Source organism: Mustela lutreola, chromosome 4 (assembly GCF_030435805.1).
Source record: "Mustela lutreola isolate mMusLut2 chromosome 4, mMusLut2.pri, whole genome shotgun sequence".
In the NCBI taxonomy this organism is placed as follows: Eukaryota; Metazoa; Chordata; class Mammalia; order Carnivora; family Mustelidae; genus Mustela; species Mustela lutreola.
In genome coordinates, this window is record NC_081293.1 from 143659769 (window position 1) to 143687266 (window position 27498).

A 27498-nucleotide genomic window follows, 5' to 3' on the forward strand; every position below is an offset into this window, starting at 1 on the left:
ATGGTGACTTCCTTCCTTGCTGGCCTGCATCAAGTGTGTCATCTCTGCGTGGTTTTATCCTGGCCAGCCAGCACCATCAAGGAGTAGTAGTACAAATGTGGGTGGGAGCAAATGACCACTTTCCCCTGCAATGTATACATTACAGAGTAGAGACATTACAATTGCAAGACTGTCATCTGATCTGGTAGTGATAGATTTCACCAAAAAACTGGCACCCGTATTTTATCTTTGTTCAGATTTATACCTGACTTAACATTTGCAATGTTTAGATATGGCAAAACAAGTTAAAGCATACATATGTTCCACAATTTGTGTAGCTAATTTCATGCATAACCCATAGAGGGGTATGTTGTCACCAGGAGGTGAAGACAGGGCCAAGTGCCCTGGTTGTTGTTGGTGGTGAATTTATCATTACAATTAGGTTAAAACATAGTTACCATAATGAGGTAATTTTCATATTTGCCTAGTGACAGCCAAGGGGATTATATAATTTGTGAAAAGTAAAAACAGTAACAGAGTAACTTTTTTCTGGTTTAGACTTAACAGTGACCTCTCAGTGCCCTTCCCACTGTTTCTCTCTACAGTCACATTGTTATCTCATGGGATCCGCACTTATGAGCTCCACTTTACAGATGAAGAAACTGAGGAGGCTTCCAACAGAAGGAAATAAAGCTGGAACAGGAGCTCGAAGTCCAGGAGTCTGTACACCTCTCACCAAGCAAGCTCTCAATAAACACATTCGTCCACAGAGACTGAGGGTTGCTTCCTGAATGTCCTTGTTTTCCTGAAAGACCTTTCAGCAAGAACTGCTCTGAGAAATAAATTGGGGCAGAGTAATTTAATGCTTTGCGTCGCTGTCTACTCATTGTCTCTCTTTTAAATAAGAACACATTGTGCATCCATTTCTCAGCAATATTGCAGAAGATCACTAACTAATGTAGGCTTCATTCAGGAAATAAAGAGCAGGTTCTAATATGGGCTTGTGAGGTGCAAATACATGTGTATACATAGCAGCAGGAATGCGCATACGTCCCTCCGCTCTGCTCAGTCACAACAATTACTATGAAAGCTTCAATAACTTCATTTTGGCAAACGGAATGATGGGTCTGGGAACCAAATGTTAGCCTTAAGTGTGTTTTTCTGTTAGATCATTAGGTTTCCTTTTTTTCTCTTCTTAACAGATGTGTAGAAATTAAATGGGTCTGGAGCCACTAATATTTTATGCATATGAAAAACACTGTCTTTCCTGTGAATAAAACCAACCATTATCCCACTAATCGATCTAATGAAAAGACTTCCTGCACTAACAAAAAGTATTTTCTGATGATTTTAGTTCCACTCTTTATCCTGTCCACCTCTAGAAACCTAAACAAAAAAAAGCTCATCAGGCTGCGAATAGGAGAAAACCCTTACTTTTGCATTCTCCTCTACTTGCCTCTTTAAACTTGGCTCCTGTCCTCTTGGAGGAGAAGTGAATGGCAAGTCTGCTGCCCCCAACATTGTAAGTAATACCAGAACGTGTGTGATGTCATCACATACTAATCACTGTATGGAATAATTGGAAGAGACTTTGGAGAATACCTGCTTTAATTCCCTCACTCTAGGGGCCCCTGGGTGGCTCAGTCAATTAAGCGTCTGCCTTGGGCTCAGGTCATGATCCCAGGGTCCTGGGATCAAGCCCCACATCAGGCTCCCTGCTGAGTGAGGGGTTTGCTTCTCCCTCTACCCCTCCCCCTGCTTGTGCATTCTCTCTCTCTCTGTGTCAAATAAATCAATAAAAACTTTTAAAAAATTCCCCTCACTCTATAGAGGAGAAAACCAGGGTATATAGAGAGATGTCCCCTGCACAAGATCACAAGTGTAACTAGGGGCAAACCACATTTATTGGATATTAATACAGTTCAGTCTTCACTGTTTGAGGAATGGCTTGTGGCTGTGACAGGGAAAAAAAAGTCTACCACTGTCGCTAGATGAACAAACTTCATTGATTGGCTCAGTGTATTCAGTCACAAGTTAATATACATGTACTGAGACTTCCAACATGCTAAATGTTGGGGATACACAGCTTAACATACCAAATGAGGTCCCGGCAGGCGAGAGCAGCTCTTTGCTTCAATAGACACCAATCAGAATGAGTTGGTCCTTGATAAGCAGAGGCCACTGAGAACTCATCATAGCACATGGCTACTGGACCAAGATAATATCTCCTGCCACAGAGAGTAAGAACATTTAAGGGATTGTACATTAATATTTTCAAAATCAGTCAGTCTCCCCTTTCTATTATCATGAAAGACAACACATGAATAGCAAAAATAGAGCTAGGACCCTGATTCACATACTTCACTGATTTTTGAATTGCAGTTTTTCTATTGTCTAAGAACATTCTTTTTTTTTTTTTTTAATTCTTTTAGGTTATGGAAAACAGGTAAAAAGATGAGAGGGTTTTTTTAGCTGGATATTCACAAAGAGCTAAAAACAGAGAGAAAAAACAATAACAACAACAAAAAGCCCTAACTTACATTCCTTTAAGAATGCCAGGTTAGATAAAAGTCAATGTCACTTTCAGCTAAAAATTCCATTTCAGGAAATAAATCATACTTTTAATAGAAAATATATTTTATCACTGAATTTTTTAAAGAAATATAAACAATGTATGAGTGATTATTTTTCTGTAACAGGATTACATAAAATGGAAGAATTAAAAATAAAACTCCTGGAAGGCAGGGTCAGTGCCTAGAATGTCTTTGTACATCCAGGTCATAAAAGATCACTAAAATGCAGTGAGTACTCGGAGACTTGATAAATCTCAGGAAGTATTCAAAAATCATAAAGAAAAGAATCTGATAAAAAATATGATTAATATCAAACAGAAAATTGCGTCAGTCATTCTACAACCTATTCACCAGGCAAAGAAAATGGAGAGACTCTTATGTCTAATCTTAAGTGGCCCTGTGTGTGGGTTGACCCTGGGGAAGACAGATGTGGCTTGAAATACTGGTTCTATCATGGTCATTTCAGTAAGAGTCAATAATGCTGGCAACTATGAAGACGAAGTAGCGGAAGTTGATGTTTTATATTTCTAAATTCAGATAGAGTTGAAAAGGCGAAATTCTCAATCTTTTAAGCTACATTTCAGAAATGATACAGATCATTTCCTTTGCCTCCTTTATTCCAGTGAGATGCGTTATTCTCCAAACGCAAGAAACCCCTTTCTGGTTTCCCCACCCTGAGATCTTCTACAGCCAGTTGTTATTTCTATTTCCTAAGGACATGGACAGTTCACAAGCCAGCAGAGTAGAAACTGAAGTTACAGAAGTGACTGAGGACCAAAACGGATTTACTTAATCTCTATTTTATGTGAAAACAGGCCTAAGGCCCTAAAGAGGAAAGTGAGTCTGTTTCTTAACAGATAATTACTGAGAGGATAGTTGCAGTGACCAGTCCATTGCCAGAAGAATCCACAAATTGGCAGCCTGGTCCATCCATTCCCCTCTTCTGCTATTTCAGCAAGATAAGGTGGTCAGGGGCAGGGGGCTGGGGGTGGGGGGGATCCATTATCTCCACTGTCTGAGCCCTGGGCTTTCCATCTTCTTCTGGCAATCAAGGACAGTTCCTCTCCTTGTTTCAATGCCAGTGGCCTCCCCCAAACCTCATTTTCAGAAATCGGTGGAATCTGCCTTGGGTTAGACAATTTCCAAAATGCTTCCTAGGCAGAATCATGGAAATTAAAGATGTGGAGGAACTCATTGGATCATCTAGTTCCTCTATTTCCCATTAAGGAGTTTTCCAGATGGAGGGTTTTCATATGCTAGATGCCTCCTCTCATTTCTGCATAGCCTAAAGTCAGATTCTGAGCATCCAAGCCTAATGGGGAGAGGTGAATAAGGCCTGCATTCAATAATTTCATAGACAGAAAAGTGCCTTATCCCAAAGGTATTATCATATTACAACAACTTTTGGATGGAAATAGGTGACACCTCATCAGCACAGTTATGTGAGAGTGTTGTATGGTCCTCCAAGCACCAGGGCCTGACATTTCTTTCACAGAGAGCAGGGTTTGGTTGCTATGTCCTGAGCACAATGGAACCCATTGGGAACACAGGGTGTTTTTGTTCTTTTTTCTCTTTCTTTTCTCTTCCTTCCTTCTTTCTTTCTTTCTCTCTCTCTCTCTTCTTTCCTTTTCTTTTCTTTTTCCTTCCTTCCTTCCCTCCCTTCTTTCTTCCTTCCTCCTTTCTTGTTGCTCTATTTTTCTGCATAGAGAAACTTCTGTTTGGGGGACTCTTCCAGAACTCTTTTGGAAGAGAAGAGTGATGTCCAATGGGACATAGGTAAATCTGCAGGAAGACGTCTGTCTGTCAGAAACAGACACTGTTTTCACTAGCAATTTATTTGCGAGTCTCCCCTTCCTGTATTTCTAGCATCATCACATAATGCTGCCAAAATATGGTTTGAATTTCATTCTTAGTAATTATATTAAAGAGCCTCCTTAGGTAGCTGTCATTGTGGTTAGATGGTTATGATCACATTATGGTCTAGAATAACCTTCTCTCTCTCTCTCTCTCTCTCTTTTTTTTTTATAATACAGAAACCCAACTTTAAAATCAGCTGAGAGGGCATCCTGATTTGCTTTCTTCCTTAGCTGTACACATTTGCATAGATTATTTAGCCTGAGTTTCAATCTACCCATTTGTGCGTGATTTGTCATAAAGCAAAATAAACGTTAAATTATCTGGCTCAGGCTCAATACAAAATAAATAATAGTTTCCTCGCCCCCTTGTTAATGGTAATTAATCTAGGATCCTTAGAAAAATCTCCAAAATGAGGAATAAATGTGAAAATATTTCCCCCTGCCTCACTTAAGAAAAAACCCAAATTTTATATTATTCTGGTTATAATAGTTTGTTCCGGATTACACAACTCCTTGTGTATTTTAAAGACAAAAGAAAAGAAAATCTTCTGTCCAGTGTAGAGTTAACAGAAATAATTAAAAGAATTTTAAATATTAAGCTTATTAAATCCTGTGGTACTCCATGAAGCCCTTGCCCTGACATATTAAAATATGTTTTAAAGTACTGAGTAATATTAGAGTTGTCAGGCCTTATCCATGGGTCGAAATGTTTAAGTCTTTTGGTTGCCAGTAGCAGGAAACAATTTGGACTAATAAGCACAAAGGGCAACTTAAAGGAATGATTTGGAAATCTCTTTCCTTGAAATACTCTTCCCTCAGATACTTCCAGTTTTTCCTTTCCTTCCCCCAAATTGTTATTCAAATGTCACTTTCTCAGTGAGTCCTTCCTTGATCCTTCTTGAGACAATTACAATCCCTTACACATTCGCAACACTCCTTTCCATTCCAAACCTGCTATGTATTTACTTATCTATATTGATTTTCTATCTACTCTTACAATATGTAAGGTCCGTAAAGACAAGGATTTTAGATCACTTTATACATTGATTTTTGCCTTAGCAACTGTCACAGTACCTGGCAGTTAGTGAGAAATTAGTAAATATTTATTGAATAAATGAATGAATCTGAATCTCATGGAATCCGAGGGAGAATAAAAAAACTTGGCTTCAGAAGGAGCCAAGGTCATGCACTTTAGAAGCAGGATTATTTCAATCCTCTCCCCCTGGAGCTCTGCCATTGACATGGAAGTCCATTTTTATGGGTAGAATGTGTCTTCTAAAGTCTCAAAGTTCATTCTCTGTCAACATACTCAAAAGAAGTTGTTTGAAAGGGGGTGTAACTAACTTGCCTGCCATTAGCATCAAATGGCACTTCCAATATTTCTTAGATTCAGGAACAGTGGCCAACACTCAAATGCTTACCAAGTAATATGAAGGTATGAAACAGACTGGGTGTGATCCCCTGGTGAATACTGTACCCTAGTAGTAGGGGATAGTGTGTTGAAGCAGTGAATAATTTCTTCATTTAAAGGGTGAAGCCTCTATTCAGGCTGGCTGACATTTTCTTGGGCCAAAGCCCACTTTCCCCAGACCTTCTGATTTTCAAAAGAAGCTATAAATAGGGGTCTTTCTATACAGTCTTCGAATTTCAAAATTGCAACAACTGTTCACAATATTTTATTAAAATACACCTCAAAGATCACGCAAAACATCTTTAGAGGACAGATGTGGCCCAAAGACGCAGTGTTTGTAAGTTCTGGGCTCCATCCTCAGTTCTAATTATCTGAATTTCATCATCAAAGCCATCTTCACCTTATCTGTAACATTTATAAAATTACTAACAAAACTTGATGTTTTTCATGCTAGATTTCTAATAGACATACTTTTTAAGTCTTTTTTCCTTCTAAAGACCTCCTTATAGTCCCTTGATTATTTCAGTGATGTTTGTTAGGACCTTTTCTAGCTCTATCTCCATCTCTCTCAAGTGCTAAGTAGAATAGGTAAGAGCATATTGAATTTGCACAAAGGAAATCTAGGTTCTATCCTTGGATTTTTATCTTACTGGTGATGCAAACTTGAACAAAGTTATCTAAACTACTTAGAGCTATGCTCTTCTGTTCTTAAAATGAGAATGACAGCACCTGCTTCTTTTCACCTGATGTGAGGCCATGAGCATGACAGAATTTATAAACTACAAAGGGCTGAAAATGTAAGACTTATCAGAGTATAGTAACACCATCGCTTTATATGACAGTTAAATCCCACTGAATGCTTTATTTCTAATAAAATAGTTTATTGCCAATAAAAGTTTTTATTTCCAATAAAATTTAGAATGCATAATTGCATGGTTTTTTGGATGCTGCTGTGACTGCAGCAATATTCTGAAATGTTCTCCAGACACTACAATCCTTTCCTTAGGCTATAATTTATATTTCACAGTGTAGTACCTTATAAATTTATCTTCCCTGAAACCTAACTCATCCCTTTTCTGTCCTCAATCAACTTTCTGCATATCCTCTTTTTGTTGTCGATTAGCTCCTTTCAGGCATCTTCAGTTGCATTTACGAAGTCATATTTGATCTTTCTTTCTCGTTTATTCTTCATTTTGAGTCACCTTCTTTGTTAATCTCTAGATTTGAAAAATAACATAGATATCATGAAGTTAGTTGCTCAAGGAACATGTTTTTCATGAAGCTCCCAGTTCCTCCAACATAAAATTATCGCTTACTCTTCTAAGTAGCTATATAACGTTGCTGATTTAAAGCTTAATACATTTCACATTGATTACTCTCTGAATTCACACATCAAAGTAAGTACAGTGACTCAATCTTGTTCAGCTCTGTAGCCAACTCTCAGAGTAAGACTTTGTATATAATAGGTACTCAAAAGAAGCTAGATAAATGGACTTTTCCTTAACTCGATTATCTTTATTTTTCTACATCAAAGTCAAGTGTTACTATTTTTTATTTTCACTGCTTTCATTATATTCTCACATGTTATACTTGTCAACTCAGTATTTCACCAGGCAGAATAAACTGGCAGTTACAAAAAAGAAAACTTAGAGGATTTTCTCTTTTTTTTTCTAGGCAACATATTTGACATGTTGGTTGAGACTGTGTTCCAGCATCAGTCCCTAGGGAATCTTGACACTAGCACTTTTCTAAGTAGAGAGATGATCATTTATTCCTACACATTGCTTCCTGTCATTAAGCCATTTCCGTACTTAAGACAAAACATTTTCCATAATAACAAGGAAACCCATTATTTAAAATTCCTTGACCACCTATAGGATGCACACTTGTAAAGTCTTTCTGAAAGTAGAAATAGAATTATATTGTTTTGTTTTCAATATCACCTCTGAGAAATCGAAGAAATTGATTTATTTAATAATCTTTGTGAAGAAACTGCTAGGTGTCAGGCTTTATAAGACACCATAAGGGCACACAGAAGAAAAGCCATTTAGTGTTCAAGAAGTTTTATCTTGGCAATTGGCAAAGCGCTCAAATGAAGAGGACAGAGGGACCAATCTCAATTCTATATTGGAGGGAGGTCCGTGAGGGTTTCATTGAGGTACACACTTAAGAAGAGTCTTCAAAGAAAATACACTTAGTGTTCAAAAGGCAGGAAGTGCATTCTGAAAAGAAAAGGACTAGCAAACGAGAAGGCACGCACCAGCCATCTACGTGTGGTGACCTACGTGACCTACATGCAGTGTGGTGACCTACGTGTGGTGTGGTGTAGTGACTTACGTGCAGGCTGTCTGGTGTTTCTGGGAAGGAGCTGTAGAGCACGATATGACCAGAAGAGACACTGCTGCAGAGATCTTCAAACCATTTTATTCAATACTCCAAGCACTTGAACACTTGCCAGTAGGCAAAGGAAATAGTAAGAAATGTCCCAGAGACATAATACTGATGGTGAAATAAAGAATGTCCTAGGGGGGCACCTGGGTGGCTCAGTGGGTTAACCCTCTGCCTTCGGCTCAGGTCATGATCTCAGGGTCCTGGGATGGAGCCCTGATTCAGGCTCTCTGCTCAGCAGGGGGGGGGGGGGAGGGGGGGAGCCTGCTTCTCTCTCTCTCTCTCTGTGCCTGCCTCTCTGCCTACTTGTGATCTCTGTCTGTCAAATAAATAAATAAAATCTTAAAAAAAAAAAAAAGAATGTCCTAGGAAAGGAATGGTTTGCAGGTTATCTGAAAAATCTAGTTCAATGCTCTAAGCCATCAGAGCAGCAACAACAAGAAAAGGAGGGGACAGGATGTATTACTTTGGAGGTCTGATCAATAGGAACATACAATTGTGATTGAGTTAATCAGCGGAGCATTATTTTCCCCTTGTCTAAGCCATGTTTCACATCTCCCCCGAAGTTATATTTTCCTAGGAACCTGAGATTCTATCATTTTTTTCCAGGTGCTGCCATCCTGACAAACATGGGGATACGAATCACCACTCTGAAGTTCCCAGGTTTGCTTCCAGTTTCCTCCCAATGGATACCGTGCACTGGAAACCATTAGTCTTTGCTACCGCAAGTCAACTTAGTATGACAGTTTGCACACTGTAGCCAAAAGTTTCACCAGGGTCCCTGATAACTTATTTAGATCTAGTCTTTTAATTCACTATAGAAAATAATCTTTACTTACTCAGTACAACTTTATTTTTAGCTGAGAATCTGCCATAGTTTGTGCATCATTTGCTTTCCTTTAAAGACCATTTTTCCTTCAATAACCTCTGTTCATCCCTAATTTCTCATTTAACTCACTCATGAGCTATAACTGAGTTACTTTTTTTTTTTTTTTTTTTTTTAATGTGACACAAATCTTTTCTTAGGTTTCTATTAGGATTGTTATACATGACTCTAGGTTTCCTGTGTTCTAATTGCTCTCTAAATACTTCTTATTTCCATTACTGGCTTATGCCAATAAGTGAGGATAAAGAACTATGAGACAGAATGGCATTCTGATACATTACATATTACATACCAGGAAATTAAAACTGTTGGGTCTATTCTTAATTCTCTAATTTTTTTTTTCTGGAATCCTAGAAATATAATTAAACTGCACACTAATTGTTCCAATCATTGCATATATTCACCCCAGTACTGTTTTTAAGCACAGAAAAAACTGGAAACAACATAAATGTACTAAGATGGCATATTTAGTGGCTCAATCATGGTATATTTAGATAACACACTAAGCAGCCATTGAAAGTTATAATTGTAGGGGAGCCTGGGTGGCTCAGTGGGTTAAGCCTCTGCCTTCTGGCTCAGGTCATGATCTCAGTGTCCTGGGATTGAGCCCTGAGTCGGGCTCTTTGCTCAGTGGGGAGCCGGCTTCCTCCTCTCTCTCTCTGCCTACTTGTGATCTCTCTCTCTCTGTCAAATAAACAAATAAAATCTTTTTAAAAAAGTTATTATTTTAATCTGCATATTTTGACATGAAAACCTATTCATTATTTATAAGGGAAAAGCACATTGTACTATTAGATGTGGAATATGACCTTACTTTGTGATAGCTTTCTTTTTATATGACTTTATTTGAGTGGTAGAATTTCAGGTGACTTTAGGGGCAGCTGTGTTGTTCAGTCAGTTAAGCATTCAATTCTGGACTTCGGCTCAATTCTGATCTCGGTGTCATGAGATCAAGCCCTGCATTGCTCTCTGCACTAAGCAAGGAGTCTGCCTGAGATTCTCTTTTTCCTCCCTCTGGTCCTCCCTGCCTCTCTCTCTTTCTCTCTGAAGTAAGTACATAAAATTTTTTTAAAAAAGAATTTCAGGTGACTTTAATTTTTAGCTATTTTGAATTTTCTGGTAAAGGGAGCACATGTGAAGATTTAGATCACTTCTCTTTTTACTTGGTAATACTTATCCTGGTTTTATTTTATTTTATTTATTTTATTTTTTTTTTAAGATTTTATTTATTCATTTGACAGACAGAGATCACAAGTAGGCAGAGAGGCAGGCAGAGAGAGAGAGAGAGAGAGAGAGAGAGAGAGGAGGAAGCAGGCTCCCTGCCGAGCAGAGAGCCCAATGCGGGACTCGATCCCAGGACCCTGGGATCATGACCCGAGCCGAAGGCAGAGGCTTAACCCACTGAGCCACCCAGGCGCCCCTTATCCTGGTTTTAAACTTCACTAAAATTTTCAGAATAAGGCATTAGTAATACAGATGATCAATGCTAACTTTGAAGAATGTTTTTATGTGATTTTGCAAAAACAAAACAAAATAAACCAAAAACCTTCCATAATTTTCTCTAAGTTAGCTGCCCTTGTCTGACTAGAAAGAAACACTGGATCTTACCTGTCCTGAAGCCCAGGGGATATTCATTTCATAAATGTTAACACCACCATGACTAAATCTGACCACTGCAGAATGACTATTTCTGGGTTTATATTTAAACTTTAAGTCTTTTTTTTTTTTTTTTTTTTTTTTTTTTTAACGTAAACTGGATTGTTGTTTTCTTTTTCTACATTCTTTGTTGAAAGAATCCCTCCTGTCCAGGGCACAAGGGCATCAATTACATTATTATTCCTTCCTAAGAAAAGGGAAGGACAGCCACTGGGCAAGTTGACATTCAGATCTGTCCTAGTTTTTTGGTAGTACACATCCTGACATTTTCCACTTGATAACGAGTGTTGATATATTGGGTGCATTTTTCTTTCCTTTCATTTGATTCTCCTTTACTTTGGCAGGTCTCGTAGGAAGGGGACATGACTTCTTCTAGTATCCAGTGGTTTTTTTTTTTTTCCTCTTCACAATCTGGAAAATTTCATTATGAAATCTGAAACTCAATATTAATGCCACCAACACATTTTGCATGTTAATTCGCCAAGAAGATAAATCACATTTTCTCATGTTTCCAGAATCCCCAGGATTAGAGGGCATCCCACACTTGCTTCCTGGATGCTCTACACTGAAGCCCCATCTGGTTTTCTTTTCTAAACATGTTCCCCTGAGATTTTCTTTAATTTGAATTGTATTAAATTCATCAAACTTCTTAATGAGCCTTGGGCCTTGTTCGACTTGTGTGGCGGTCTCTCCTGGATAGTAGCTGAGGGAAATCTTAACCGCCTTCAGTCCATGCACTTCTGGGCGTTCCCATCAGGTCTAAGCCCTGTTTCACATTATGTGAATGTCATAAATAACTTGGTTGAAAGGGTCAGTGTTTTCTTATCTTGAAGAGAGTCAAAGGGCAGTTTGCATTTATCTAGGAAATGCACCTCACAGATGCTAGTCTTAAAGGCTCCTCAGGGGACGGGTGGGGAAATACTATTATCCTTACATAATTCTAAAAACCTGGGGGGTAGTGAAAAAACTGCACAAATTCTTCCCTTTCCTTTTCATCAAGGCCACAACAGAAGAAGAAGAAGAAAAAAAAAAAAACACACCCCTGGTAATTTCATTTTTCTTACAGCTCGGTTTCTTCTCAGTAGTATATTCTTTCCTTATAACATCTTAGCTTATTTTCTTTAGGATATCTTTTATTTGTACACAGAGCGGATTGTAAGAGGTTTCCTTTGCTAGTATCCTGGAAACGGTCTCAAGTATACCTCCCCGAATCATAAGAGCAAAGCCAAGATTTTTTCCTTTTGTTTTGTTTTGTTTTGCTGGGATGAACTGGGATCTAACCTAAGAAATTTAACTCAAATCAAGTTTAAAAAAAAAAAAAAAAGACAGTTTTGTAACTATATTTTAAAGGCCCCCTACACAGTCTCCAGCTGTCTGGATCTGTTCCTGGATGGAAATCGTAGATGAAGTCTGTGATAGCTCCCTATTGAATTTTCAGGGCCACCGCCCAGTTTTAGTTCATGCTATCTGCTCCTCGCCAAATTCCACTTCCTTCAGACTATAACCCACATTCATTTATTTAAGTTTGAAGTCTGGAAAAACCAACTTCTAAATACTAACAAAGTTGAATTTTACCAACGCATTTTATTTTAAGATTTTATTTATATATTTGGCAGACAGAGATCACATGTAGGCACAGAGGAAGGCAGAGAGAGAGGAGGAAGCAGGTTTCCCGCTGAGCAGAGAGCCCGATCCCAGGACCCTGGGATCATGACCTGAGCCAAAGGCAGAGGCTTTAACCCACTGAGCCACCCAGGTGCCCCTACCAACGTATTTTAAAAACTGATAAATACCTGCAAAATTCTTCTTAAATGTTGTGAGATCAATTCTATTCTATTATTAATATCTGTAACTTAATATGGGTTCATTTTTCTTTTGATCCACTTTGTTGAGGTATATTTTACATACAACAGAATACACTTAAATTAAGGGTAGAGTTTGGTCAGTTTTCCCAAGTACAATACCTGTGTAACAACACAATCGCGATATGGGGTAACCATCCCACCCCCGAGGTCAGATACTACACAACATCTGAGGTGGGACTGAGGACGGCATGTATGGGAACTGAGAGCCAGCCAGTGTAGCTGGATTAGTGGAAGAAGCAGAGAAGAACAGCATGAAAAGAGGTCAGAAAAGCAGGTGAGGTCTGATCTGATGAAATAAAGTTTGACTTTATGTCCAACATATGTCCAATGACTTTATGTCCAAGCCACTGACATGTTTTATGGAGAAGAATAGCACGACATGATTTACGTCTCACTGTCCAAGCCTACACTGTCCACAGGCCTAGCCCCTATTTCAGACTTCCTGATCCCATCCACAAGAATCTTCTGGGGTTTTTAAAAATACTTTTTATAAGCAATCTCTATGCCCAACATGGGGCTCAAACTCATGACCCCAAGATCAAGAGTCATATGTTCTACTGACTGAGCCAGCCAGGAGCCCCTCTTTGGCATCTTTGTTACCCCCTAAAATTCCCTACTACTTTGTGTCTTCTATTACTTACGCCATCGCTTCCATTCTAGCTTGAGCATGTAAAAGGAATGGAAGGGAAGATGCAAGGAATAAGTTCTGAAACATACTGTCACACTGGTCATGACACTGTATTGCAAAATTATTCTAATTGCCAATTTACGGCTATGTAAGTAGTTCTACGAAGAGGGGGACACAGTAGAGAAAACAATCATTTGTTAAACGCCTACTTCCTGGCATTACTCCAGACACTAGGAGTAGCACTATACAATATAGCATATAATTTAATAACTATCAGGCTTAGTAGAGGCTGCTTACATTAGCAAATGAAGAAATAGTTCCAGAGAATTAAATCAACATGCTCAAAATCACTTAAGTGGTAAAAATGCCCAGATCATTATGGAAACAGAAGCCATTCTATATTCGTAATTCATGACATTCTCTTAAAATTGGGATTTTCTTTCTAGGAGAAATAATATTAACACTTTAACCAAGCAAACAGAAAGGGGGAGAGGAAGTGGAATTTTTTTTAAGTTCCTAATATGTGCTGCTTAATAAGCTAGGTATTTAAAAATATTATCTCCTGTAATTATTCCAACAATCTCAAAGGAAACTTAAATTATTTCCCATATTTTGTTGAAAATGAGGTCTAGAGAAATTAAGGAGACTGCTCAAAGTCACATGGCTCACTGAGAGCTGCGATCTGATTCTGCTATGTCTGGTTCTAATACCCATGCCCTTTGCACCTAACTCTACCACTTTTAGAAAGGAAAAGTTGGCATGATCTCTAGACTGAAAGATGCATAATAAATTTATTCTGCAGAACCTTTTATCCAGAGATGAAACAAAAATCTTGGACCAGCAGGGAGGGGGCCAGTAATCTCCCTCTGCTTCCTCAGTGTCTTTGAAAGAGAACATGGTTGTCAAGTACCCTAAAATTAATGACATCTTTTGATGGAAGCATAAGCAGCTCTGTGCTTCAGGACCCCCAGGAACAGGAAATGAAGCTGCTTCTAGGAGAAATGAAGTTGCCCTCACAGGGTGGGGTGGGGTAACGGGGGATGTGTGGACAGCATTTGAACGGGCAATTGATCAGTAGGAAGATTACTGTAAGGTGATAAAAGAATTGTAAGTCACAAAAACTATTGTTTTAATAAAACGGATTGTCTCCAGCCATGTTGTATGCAATGAATTCTTGACATATGTTTCTAAGTACTATCTTTAACAATGCAGAGCCAATCCCTCTCTTTATCTAGGACGAAAGCCAATCCCTCTCTTTACCTAGGATGAAAGGATTCCTTTGGACTATTTATCTGATTGACCAATCAGGATATGCATTTATTTTGTTACTAATTTTAACCAGAGTGTTTGCTGCTCTCCACTGCCCCAGATAGGGTGTGCTAGTTTCGGATGTGTTACTTTTCACTGACTACATCCAAGATTAATTTCAAAACCATTAAAACATAGGAACCCACTAAAAATTTCTTTCTATTAGATTACTACTTGGCAAAAATTTCAGTAGTTCTGGGTGAAGTATAAATGCTTCAGGTTGGTTTAACATATGAAAAAAATATTTTAAAACAGTAAGGGAAATTAACATTTAACATGCTTACCCTTATAATATGCTGACATATAATTTATTTTGTAACAATTAGATTAGAATCTAGAAGATAACTATATCATAAAAATATCATTAAATAACAATTACAAATGCATTAGATGATCTATAATATCTCCTCACTATGAACATATTATTAAATGGAATAGAACCAAACTAGCTGGTAAAGTGATTTTTCAGCACAAAATAGAGTATCTGAGTTGTTACTAAGAGTTTTCAGATAGAAAAAAACAGTGCTAGATCTGGCATCAAATTATTCATCTTGGTGAAGAATAAGAATAAGAATCTCTCTGCCTATGTAGAAACAGCTTTGTACCATGGTGTGACAATCTTGGTGAAGTTTTCTTTCTTTCTTTTTTTTTTTCCGCAATCCAATTTAGCACTAACATTTGCCTCGCTTTCCCTAGGTAGTTTTTTTTTTAATTTCAGTAGTACTGTAAGACAGTCGCTTCTCAAAACCGGTGTGAAGAGAAGATCCTATACCATATGCCCCAAATATTTCTTTCTTCTAGAATCTATTGGAAGACTATTTAAAAGACCCCAGAGAAATTCAGCAACACATCAAGACCCTTTGTCTATTGTAACTGACAAATACATTGAAATAGTGTAGATGTCATCTTCAGCGGTTTCAGGGCGAGGGAGGAAGCGGGGCAGGGGACCAGGCAGCATAGTCCTTTCACTTTGTGGATTAAAAAAAAAAAACTTTGTATAATGCTTCTATTTAAAGTCTTTTGGAAACACTGCCAAGAATATGGGGACAAGATAATGAAATTCTCTCCTACTCTATCTATCCATCTGTCTATACCAATCTATCTACCCACCCAATTACCTATCTACCTACCTATACAATATTAGATTTATCTGGAGGCTTCCTGCAATATACCAAATATCCTTTTAGGAATAAAGAATGCATTAGGATGTTAAGAAATGCTTCTCTACAAACACAAATCAGCACATCAGAGCCCTAACATGTGCTTGGCCTGAGTTAAACCATTACTTCTTGGGTCTTTCTTATTTATGTTTCCAGAAGACCCAACTAAATAATAATAATTCAAAGTACTAAGAAGTTTAAAAATAGACTAATGTGGTCTAATGTTAAATGTTTCTCTGCCTATCTATCTATTGTCTATCTACCTATCTATTTTAATCAAAAGCCTTTGCTTTGCTGCCACCCAAAAGACAGATTTCAGCCCTTTAATTACCATATTTTGTTGTTGCTGTTGCTGATGCTTTTGCTACAAGCATCTTTTCCTTTACTCCAGTTACACTCTACTTAGGACATTTTTCAGACCTTTGAATATAGATCTGAGATCTATATCAGTGGAGATATGTCTGGGACTGATTTCCTAAAAGAGAAAAAAAACCTCATCATAACTAAAATAAATCATATTTAAGAAATTACTTTGCAATTTGTCTTCCTACTCACTGTTTGATCATTTCAGCACTATTCAGTGAATTGCATATAAAAATGAATAGAAACTTTTGTTTTTCTTTGGGTTAATATGTCAACTTGAAGGTGTAAACATAAGATTCATATCTATAATGAAAGCAATATTAGAGTTCTCAAAATTCATGAATCCTTATGGCTCTGTTGGTTAAGTGTTTAACTCTTGATCTCAGCTCAGGTCTTTATCTCAGGGTTGTGAGTTCAAGTCCTACACTGAGCTCCACACTGGGTATGGAGCCTATTAAAAAAAAATGAAGTTACCTCTATAAATAAATCTTTCAATCACTCCTTTTTTAGAAATAATTAATCCTTTGAGAAAATACAAATTAAAGGGTGTTTGCTCAACTGAATTGGAGAGTTTCTTTAGAAGAATTCCTTTCATAAACATGGATCAACTCTAAGCTCATATTTTGAATATGGAAATTCTCTTGGTGATGAAAGTTATACTTAGTAAATGTGGAATGTGTGCTTCATACTTTAAGTGTTCTTAAAAATAATAATCACGCCAGTGAACTTCAAGATGATGAAGTTTAATGGTCCCTGGAGTCTGAACAGATCTCACTGGTTGGATCCAAATATATACTTGCAATGAAAAGTGTGTGTAGAATCAGCACAAATCAGTAGAGAATCATGGCTCTGGTGGGAAAAACATGTGTGCCAGTCAGAGGAACCCCTGGCTGCTGCAAGTGATTGAGGAATTGAGAACTTTGGCTCCACTAAGTGTAACTGGGTGCTAGACAGAATTCCACTAGGAAACTTTCGCTGAGATTAGAATAGTTTATAAAGGATGCCAAGGAAAGCATAGTTGGTGCTGCTAGGGCAGACTAAGGCATGAAAAGTGAAATCATTAGACATTATACGGGATTCTAAAATGAGGAACTGTCTAATAAAAAGTGTTGTCTTTACTCTTTGGACCTACTTTTTGTTTATTTTTGTTCCTTTTCCTCTTCCCTGTCATGGTCAGTGGTTGACCTACAACTAGGTTCAGTTATTTGGAATCTCTGGCACTAATGTCATCTGGCCCGGGATTTCCAATTAATTATTTTGTGAAATAGCTACTATCTTAAAGCTATTCATTTATACTGGCAGAAGGTCAAATTATAGTGTCAGAGTTTTGAGTGCCTAAAAAAATGGGAATGTTTCCTTCTCATCCTGACAACAAAAACAAGTAGGTTGTACTAGAGAGGAGTGTGGGATTTCTGGCATGATTAGCTTTTGCTCTGCTAACAAGGTGAAGAAGGAAGAATTTGGAAAGGCATAGAAAATTTAGCTTTTACATGGATCATGTCAAGTTTGGTTTTCCCATTTCCTCTGAATTTTATTTATTTTTTTGGACAATGCTTTAATTTTACAAAATGGTTGTGAAAACGCTGCTGACAGCTGAGTTTATACCCATGGGTCATCGTGGTCACCAGGAGATTGGGTCTACAGTGAATGAGTGGCAAGAGTCTGGGAAGAGGCAGTGAGCACAGAGATACTATGTTTAAAAAGTCATTCTGTTAAAAATCCATCTTAAATCTCCTAAGACACCATAGGCACCCTAACTTTTTCCAACCAATATAGCTACAAGGTAGTTCAGCTCTCAAACACAGTATGAGAATGTGAGAGACGTAAACTAGACAAATTAACGTATTTATCGTATTATTTGAAGCCTTCAAATATTTTCATGATTAGTGTAGTAGGAATTTAGAATTAAGGGCTGAACTTTTGCCATAGACTGAGTGGGTTATCTTATTTTCCCAATAGAGTCACAGAAAGAAAGGAATCAAACCAATTAACTGAAAATGATTATTTACTGTTTGGTACTCTGTTGATAGAAGCTTAGGAATTAAATAAATCCTATGACCTATAATCTAGTAACAAGGGTTGTCTATCTATTTCTTTACAATTCTTTGTGGAAAGCTGTAAACTTTTAGATATTCTCGACATTTCCTCGCAGGGAGGAGACAGAGAGCTGCATGACAGACTGTCTACTTTAAGTCAGGTGTTTTATACACACTATCTCACACAATCTGGATTAACTGCCACTGCGGGAAGCATTAGAGTGATCTTTTTAGTGAATAAAAACACAAACCTCAACAGGAAAAAGTAAGTCCACCAAGGGCATATTGTTAATAAGTAGTAAAGTTTGGATTTTAAGCCAAATCACTCTTAAATACAAATCCATATTTAATTTACTTCACCGACAAGCTAGAAGTGGAAAGCAATTAAACATATTTTTAAAAACCTGTACTTTTACCTTTAGCACCCGGGAGTGGAAAAAAAAAAAAGAAAGTCTGCTTCATTCAGACTTCATTCATTCATTAGGAGCAGTTTGGAGCAGGGTCCCAGAAGATCAGTCAGTTAAGCATCTGCCTTCGGCTCAGGATATGATCCCAGAGTACGAGATTGAGAACCGAGATTGAGCCCCGGGTCAGGCTCCCCGCTCCATGGGAAGTCTGCTTCTCTCTCTTCCTCTGCTCCTCCCCCATCACATGTGCTCTTTCCCTCTTGCTCTCTCTCAAATAAATAAATTAAATTAAATTAAAAAGAGAGTAGCTTGGAGCAATAAACTAACCAAGGCCCAAGCAACAACTATACGTACACCTGTAGTCGTGTGCACATAATTCTCACTCTCTGGAAAAGCCCAGTGTTTCATATTTTTTTTAATGCAATGGTCTGCCAAGTGCAGCCACAAGAGGAGACACAGGAGAGATTCAGGAAAACAAAGATTTTTATACTCATAGGTCCAAGACAGGAGGCATGCCAGGCCAGGCAAGGCCACATAAGGAAAGACACCAGTGTGGCCAGGAAGTGGAAGACAAGAGTGAGGGGAAAGAATTAGGCCAGAGCCTTTACTGGTATTTTCACGGGAAGGAAAATACCCAGTGGTACCCAGTCCTGGGATGATCAAAGTAGAGGATTATTTTCTTCTGGGGTGTATGCTAGCTAGAAGAGGTAGGGCTTCAGTTTGGGTTAGTTTGCATTTCAAAGTCATGCCCCAGGCTGGATCCTTTGCTATCTCTAAGAATTGGCTGTCTTCCCAAGGGGCAACCTCTCCCCAGGTAGAAATGTTTTCCAAGATGTCAAAACAGAGCATACAGAAAATAAAAAGTATATTACAATACACCAAAATGCTTTTCTCACCTGCCATGATTATTGCTGTCTCTTTGCTTTATGAATTTGGTTTGAGAATATACTGAACATTCTTCACCACCTGATTAGCGGACATTCTTCCTTACCCCCGGGGAAACCAGAGTCTGAGTTTGATCTGATTTCTGATTTCCTTGATGTAATCCACATAACTTGAGAGAAAGGTGACCACATTCTCGTCTGCTTGTGAATAGACCGGGATTGTGTACGGGGAACTGGCCTCCCCTTAGTAGTAGTTGCGTCAAGTGTGAGCACAGAACTCTATTTTGACCAAAATGATGTAAACATTTCTGTAGGGCTCCAGAGAAGCTCTTCACAGATCTGCTGAGAAGGCTTCAGGAAGCTTCCCTCTCTCGTGCTGGATGTTAACTAAAACACTCGTGACCTCAATACCTTGGTCGGCCACTCCAAGAGCACAAAGGGAAGCATTCTCAGGATGAAGCCAGCACCTCTCAAGATGAAGCCAGCACCGCACAGGATGGTACAGATAGAACTTGTGAACTAAAGGCATTGTGGGGTTGGGGGCTGAATGATTGTTCCTCTTGGTGGGTGTCCTCTTACTGTTTCAATCAGGTTGAATTGAATTTCCTTTTGCATACATGGCTCCAAAAGTTTACTACTTACGATGACAGCTTTAGATTTAAAAAAAAATAATAAAGACTTGAGAGCACCCCCTACTCACAACAGTGGCTCTGGTATTTCCATAAGATCACCATGTCGAAGCCCTCCTATTCCACTCCTGCCTTCCAGGTGTTGTATTGAAGGGAAAGAGTACAAGGGGAAGTGTTTTCAGTGAACTTGTCCTAGAACAGGAATCAGGTAATACAAAGTCAGTTGAGCATCCACCCTGTGCCAGATACTCTCTGGGTTATGAAGGTAAAAAGAAAAGCCAAACAAAATCCCCAATAACAAGTTAGCTGTTTAAAAGAAAGAGGAAGGCAATACATAAATAGGTAAGACTATAATGTCAGGTGGCATGAATATTTTCATGCCAGGGCAGAAGAATATCTTAACCCAATATTAAATAGTGCTAGAGGAAGAGCAGGCATAAAAAGGAATAGACACAGGGAATAGACACTGTCAGTGGGGGTGCTGTTTTGTTGAAGGTGATAAGAGAATGGCTTTCAGAGAAAGAACATATAAGCAGAAACCCAAAAGAATGGAGAGAAGCAGTCGTGAAGTTATCTGGAGGAAAACTCTTCCAGGCCACAGGAACAGCAAGTGCAAAGGCCCAGAGGTGGGACCATGTCCGGTGTGTGAATAGAAAACCGAAAGACCAGAGGGCTGGAACAGAGCGAGTAAGAGGAGTGCTAGACAATGAAAAACAGAGACAGGGCACACATGCCTTGAAGGCTGCCTCAGAGAGTCCATCTAAGGCTTTATGGGCCATAATAAAAACCTTGCACTTTCCTCTTTTCACACATTTTGTGTAAAGTGAAGACGTTCTCACCGAAGTAAGAACACAGACTACGGGGAGGCCAGGTTAGAAAGGAAACATGTGAGGAGATAGATTCAGCAGTTCAAATAATCCAAAGATTAGTTCAATAGTTCAAAGAAAATCATGACTTAAATTTGGGGGACAACATGAAGGTAGTGAGGAGTTGCCAGATTCTGATTATGTCTTGAAAGTTATTGAGAGATTGGGTATGGAGTGTGAGACAAAGAAAGCCATTGGGGATTATGGCATGATTTTGGTTTGAATAACCAGAGTTACCTCTTTCTAAGATTGCCATAACTAACTGCAAGATGGACGATTTTGGAGAGGGAAGAGTTACAAGTTCCATTTCAGAATTAGTGATTTTCAAGTTTGAAATCAGTGAAAGATATATATATATATATATATATATATATATATATATATATATGCCCCTACTTAACCCCATTTGCATGCTGTCTCTCTAAAACAGGTAAATATATATATATATATATATATATATATATATATATATATAGTAAATACCTAAATTTGAAAATTACTCAATTATGACTGACTTGAGCATTGAACATTGCATAAGATAAAATTATTTGGGGAGTGAGCACAAATAGAGTAGAGTTCTAGGACCAGATTTTTGGTTACCCCAATGTTAGCAGTTAGGAAATTTAAATATAACCCAGGGAGGGAGGTTAAAAGGGAGCCCATTGAGTTAAAGAGAGAAAACAAAAGAAAAGAAAAGCTGGAGGCAGGGATGTTCCTGAGGCCAAGTGAAGAATGTGTTTCAAGCAGGGAGTGAGCAAGTGCATCAAACGTTGTTAATTGAAAGAATATGATGAGAGCTGGAAAATGACCGTGACTGTAGAAGGGAAAGGCCAAGTTCAACTTCCTTGGCTTCTCTTTTCTGTAGGTAACACCTTATCATATTTCTTCAGCATTTGGAATGTGGACTAATTAGACTATTTATTTTTGGGATTATATGTGATTTTTTAAAATCCTAGCCTAAAATGAGAGCCAATAAGTGGTGTAATTCTAAGTATGATTAGCAAGCTGAAAAGCTCTATCTCTGTGCTTCCTGCTAGAGTCCAATTTGATAAGTGGATTAGGAGGAATCTGAGGGCCATTCTACAGTTAATGAGACTCTTGAAAATATGCAAATAACTCCCCAAAAGCATATCTCTCTTAGAACAGTAAGGCATATATTTTCAAAGCTATCAGGAAACAGGTCTAAAACCAATCTGATTGGTTTTAGCAATAATAAAAGGGTAAGGACAGCATAGACAAATGATTTTTGTGGACACTATTTTATGTATGATAAGGCTGAACAGTGGCAAGCTATCTGGAGATTTTCATTTACCTCTCGTTATATATAGGTATTAACTTATCAGAGGACCTCATGCCAGTAAGATAGGGTGGGTCTTCCAAATGTAAACATTTCCACATCTGTGAAACATCTGAATGCATGTTAAGTTTGTGAATCTATATAATTATAAATTCAGTTAAGTTCCCAATGATATTTTAATGAAGAATTTGGACTCTTAAATTGAACATACACTCAAATTTGGGGTTTTTCTCTACATACTGTTTAATATCGACAATTAAATATTCAAAGTAAAGGCTTTGAATTTTATTCTTTGTCATAAAAATAGTGTTTTTAGGTTAAAAGGAGCTAATGGAGTGTAGTACAATAAAAGGGAAGGCTACATTGTTGTTTAAATAGTAATAATTGGCCTTGAACTTTATGTTCCTTCTTGATTATCTCTCTGAGACAACAGGACTAAAAACCACGAGATGGCTGGCTTTTTATTAAATTCCAATTCTTACTGGTTGTTTTATGCAAAAAGATTATTATTGTTTTCTAATGTAAGATTCACAGAAATCTCAGTTTTCTTTATTTTGGCACTAGTGATTTTCTATAGTTGAAGATTTGAGAAATGCCTCAGTGATACTGAATGAGTCAAACAGAAATATATTGTAGACAATATATTTATTAATTAATTAAGGTTAAATACTAGTCAATTTTTAAAAAAAAATTTTTTTTGAGAGAGAAAGAGAGCATGTGTGCACACAAGCCAGGGGAGGGGCAGAGAGAGAGAGAGAATCTCAAGCAGGCTCCACACTCGGTGCAGAGCCTGACACAGCGCTTCCCCTCGGCACCCTGAGATCATGCCCTGAGCTGACATCAAGACTTGGACACTTAATCGACTTAGCCACCTGGTCGTCCCAAATGTCAGTTTATTTTTAAAGAAAAGAATAAATGTTTGTGTCTATACATAATTATGGCACCAAACAATTACTTAAACATAATAATTTTATGTTCCAGACACTGCCCTAAACTCTCAATACACAATTGATTCCTTTGAAGAATTCTAAGGGATAGAACTATTTTACAGAGGAGCCCTATTTTAAATAATAAAAAACTTGGGTTTGGAAATTTGAAGTAATTTGGGGAAAGTCACAGTCAGTATGTTGGTTTGCCGGGTTCTTAATCATACTCTACATGGTGCTACTATGTACAAGTCCATGTGTACGGACCAAGGCCAAAGGATGGGGACTCGAAATCTTTGTTTCAACTATGAATTCCTGTTCCCAACAGACTTAACATTGAGTCTCATGATGCTATCATTAGAATAACTTGTGAAGGTTTTCTGGGCTTTTTTAATGAACTAAGATATAATACTATCTGAGGTTGACACTACTTCTAGCCAACACAACAGTACAGAATACTCATTAGCAGTTATTCTTTCCATGCAAGTCTACAGACTAGGAATAGCCTAAAGTTTATAATTTCTTGCTAAATTTGCCACTAAAAGAATTTTTCTAGAAATGATGTAATGCCTTAGACATGCAGAAATATATAGCTCTTGGAATATATTTTAAATGTATCCATCATAAGACAAATACAGTAGTCATTTGACATTCCTTGTAATCTATCAAAATGTTCATGAATAAACTTTTCTTTAATATCTGGAAATTTAATTTCAATCCATTTTCCTCTTGAAATATTATTTCCCTTCTTCTTCCTTTAAAATGTATTCTAATGTAATTTTTTTATATTTAAAGTTCTTTATATTAACCACCTGTTCGTTTCATCTTTAACTGTGACAATAATGTACACAATTATACATCTATACATTGATATTGAAATCTTAAAAATTTGCTTTGATGTGATATCCTTAAAAGTTAAACATTTTAGGGGCACCTGGGTGGCTCAATCAGTTAAGCATCTGTCTTCAGCTCAGGTCATGATCCCAAGGTCCTGGGATCAAGCCCTGCATCAGGTTCCCTGTTCAGTTGGGGAGTCTGCTTCTCTCTCTCCTTCCCCACACTCATGCTCACAGGCACTCTCTTTCTCTGTCTTAAATAAATACATAAATAACATCTTTAAAAAAAAGTTAAGAATTTTATTCTGGATTTAACTTTATCATTATAATTACTAACATACAAATGTCCAAATTACTGTATTTTAAATATTGATAATGATTCATCTGAAGAACACGAAAATTAATCTATAAATACATCTCTCAATGAAATAGATATTAACGTTCCTTTATTTCATGGCCTAAGGTTATATGCATTGAGATAATATCGTAAGATGTGGTATGGGAAAGAGCTTCTCATTTCAAAGTGTAAGTATGATGATTAGGATAAAAGAGAGAGAGAAGAAGATTCAACTTGTCTCTTGATCACAAACATATTCTCAAATAAGTCAGTTTTGGGAACAGTACAGAGAGAATTCAAGGATATTACAGTGACTTTCCATAGAACTATCTTTACTATGAATACTACCGGTGATGAGAACGGCTTGTGAACTCTTTGGTACCTCTGATACTCTTCCAAGGAAAAGGCAGGGATCCTTCAGAAGTAGACCCTGGACATGAAGGAGTTTGATGACACTGTGCCCCAGTGAAAGACAGAGACAGAGAGACACAGAGGCAAGAAGGACATTGAAAAAGAAGTAAGGCAAATGGAATAAAATAAATAATTTGAATTTACTATATACTATTTTACTATTTTATGTTATACAGGACTAATCACAAGATTTTTTTTTTTACAAGGTAATTGTTTTTTACACATTATTTGGTTTTTATTTGATTAGTATTTTGATCATAAACATAGCATATATTTTTAGCTTATATCTACTTTTATAATACATTTATATATATTATAATAGTCTAGACTCAAATTTTATTATATGATTATTAAAATTATTAATTTCATTAAGTAATGGTTAACCCTGTATTACTAATTTCTTAATTCCTTTTATAAACATCAGTTGAAATGTTGACTCAGATGTAATTGTATAAAGAAAATTATAACCTGTTTTCCTGAATGTGTTCATCCAATCATTTCTTCCTTCCAAAAGAATTTACTGAGCATCTCAGATGGACCAGGAATTATTCTCATGTATGGAGATAACAGTATTCAATCAGACCAAGTCAGTTCCATTTCAGAGTCAAGGCCATTCCATTTAGGAGGAGGAAAGATAAACAAGTTAAGTCAATCAATACATGCCATTTCCCCACAGAGATAGCCGAAAATTGTTATTTTTTTCCTGAATGATGAATAGATATAACCAACACACTTTTATGTCTTGTACACTTTGTAAATAAAGACACCTATTTATTTAACTTATTAATAATACTGTAGAAGCCTGTAAGATAGTAGAACAGTTGAAAAGAGAATCCAGAGAACACAGATGTGGGTATTTGGCAGTGTTGAAATTGCTGGTTAATAGCTATAAAGCTGACTTCTTGAAGATGGATGAGACAAATGCACTATGGACAACATTTATGTTTCATTGTAACTGGTTTCTACAAATTACAGATTTATAAAATAGCTCAAAGACAACAAAAGGTACAGATAACTCAAAAGACTGTGCTAACCAGGACACCAATTAACCTTTTGCCTGTTAAAAGTCTTTAATATTTTTTCCTGATTGTCTATCCCTCTTGTGATCATAATTACCTCAAAGATTATTCTTGATCCTAAAAATTGGCCATGAGGTTTGATCTGATTATTTACCTGAAGGCAGCGAGAGTGTTCATTTATCACATAAGCTCCTTGAATTTGCTTTGCAATTCTTGCAATTCATACATCCCATACTGAAGAGCTACGAAGGCCATGAATTAACCTCTGCCTGCATATTTTCATAAGGAATCTCAAATTTTACTTTTTAAAAACATCTATTTTTTTTTCTTTTTAATCCCAAGGCCAGGGAGCCAAGCCCAAGAATTTCTCTCCAACAGATTTTACCCGTAGTACTGTATATCCAAGTGAATTCCTATCTCTTGCAAGTCCCCCAAATTTTTAAAGATTCCTAGTCTGCCAGGAATCTTCCTTACCACCCTACAGTAAGCCAGGTTTTTACGCCAGTTTTCATGGGAGAAGTTTGGAGGCATTGGCTGCATAAGTAAAGGGTTTTTTGTTTGTTTTTTCCTTAAAGGCAGCTTGTCATACCTGATTAAAAGAACCTCAGTTTCAAATACAACACTTCAGGCAAGACCTTATAGTATAGATTCTTACTGTGCTTTCGCAAATACTTCCATGAAAAGTATGAAAACATGCGAAGTTTTTCAATTCCAGAGAGGTGGTAGAGTGGGCTGAATTGTGTCCTCCCAAAAGATAGCTCCAAGTCCCAACACCTATGAATGTGCCCTTCCTTGGAAATAACTTCTTTGTAGATGTAACTAAGGTAAGAACTTTGTGATGAGAATCATTCCGAATTTAAGAGAGGGCCATGTGAAAACAGAAGCAGAGATTGAAGTGATAACGTCTATAAGCCACAAAACACCAAAGCCAGCCACCTTCAGAAACTAGGAGACGCATGCGACAGATTCTCCCTTTAGAGGTTTCAGAAAGAATCAGTCCTGCAGGCACTTTGATTTTTGGACTTCTAGACTCCAGAACTGTGACAGAATACATTTCTGTCATTTTAAGCCATTAAGTTTGTAATAATTTGTGGTTAGTGAATACCAAATATTATTTTAAAATGCCATATTTCAGGTTACAAAGCAGATTTCACTCAATTGTATTCGTTATAGACCGTTTAAGAAGAAAAAGAAAGGGCTTCTTTACAGCTCTAGAAAATAGAAAGTTAAAAAACTCTACCAACATTAGGCCAAACAGTCACCAGTTTTCTTATTCAATTCCAGGAAGTGAATTCTTATATCTTGGGTTAGTGGTCTAATTTCACGAAGCAGTCGTGCGAAGGTCACAAAGGTGAGTTTCAAAGTTGTCTGTGTGATGCCAGCTCTGAGGCTGGCACTCAAGAGTCAATTCTAAAGTGTCAGAGATACAACTTCAGCCCTTGGCTTATGGCAAGCATCAGACTTCAGGAAAGTATCTGAGTCAAATAAAACCATCTATAGACTTAATAGCTTTTGTTAATTTATCACCATAACCAATATTGTTATCATCATAATCAATATCCAAACAAAAGAAACTGAAATTCTCTATTGGAGTATATGACATGTAACTTTTTTTTTTTTTTTAAGATTTTATTTATTTATTTGACAGACAGAGATCACAAGTAGGCAGAGAGGCAGGCAGAGAGGCAGGAAGGGAGGCAGACCCTGGGACCATGATCTGAGCCGAAGGCAGAGGCTTTAACCCAATGAGTCACCCAGGCACCCTGACGTGTAACTA

The 27498-nt window shown here is 37.4% G+C and overlaps 1 long non-coding RNA gene across 1 annotated transcript; it reads right to left on the reverse strand.

Moving 5' to 3' along the window:
* LOC131830396 (uncharacterized) lies at window positions 1-27258 on the reverse strand. Its single transcript, XR_009353137.1, has 4 exons — window positions 25171-27258; window positions 20101-20221; window positions 2076-2207; window positions 1-125 (listed from the first exon to the last, which is right to left on the reverse strand). It is a non-coding gene; the product is annotated as an uncharacterized LOC131830396 (long non-coding RNA).
* Window positions 27259-27498: the final 240 nt, after the last annotated feature.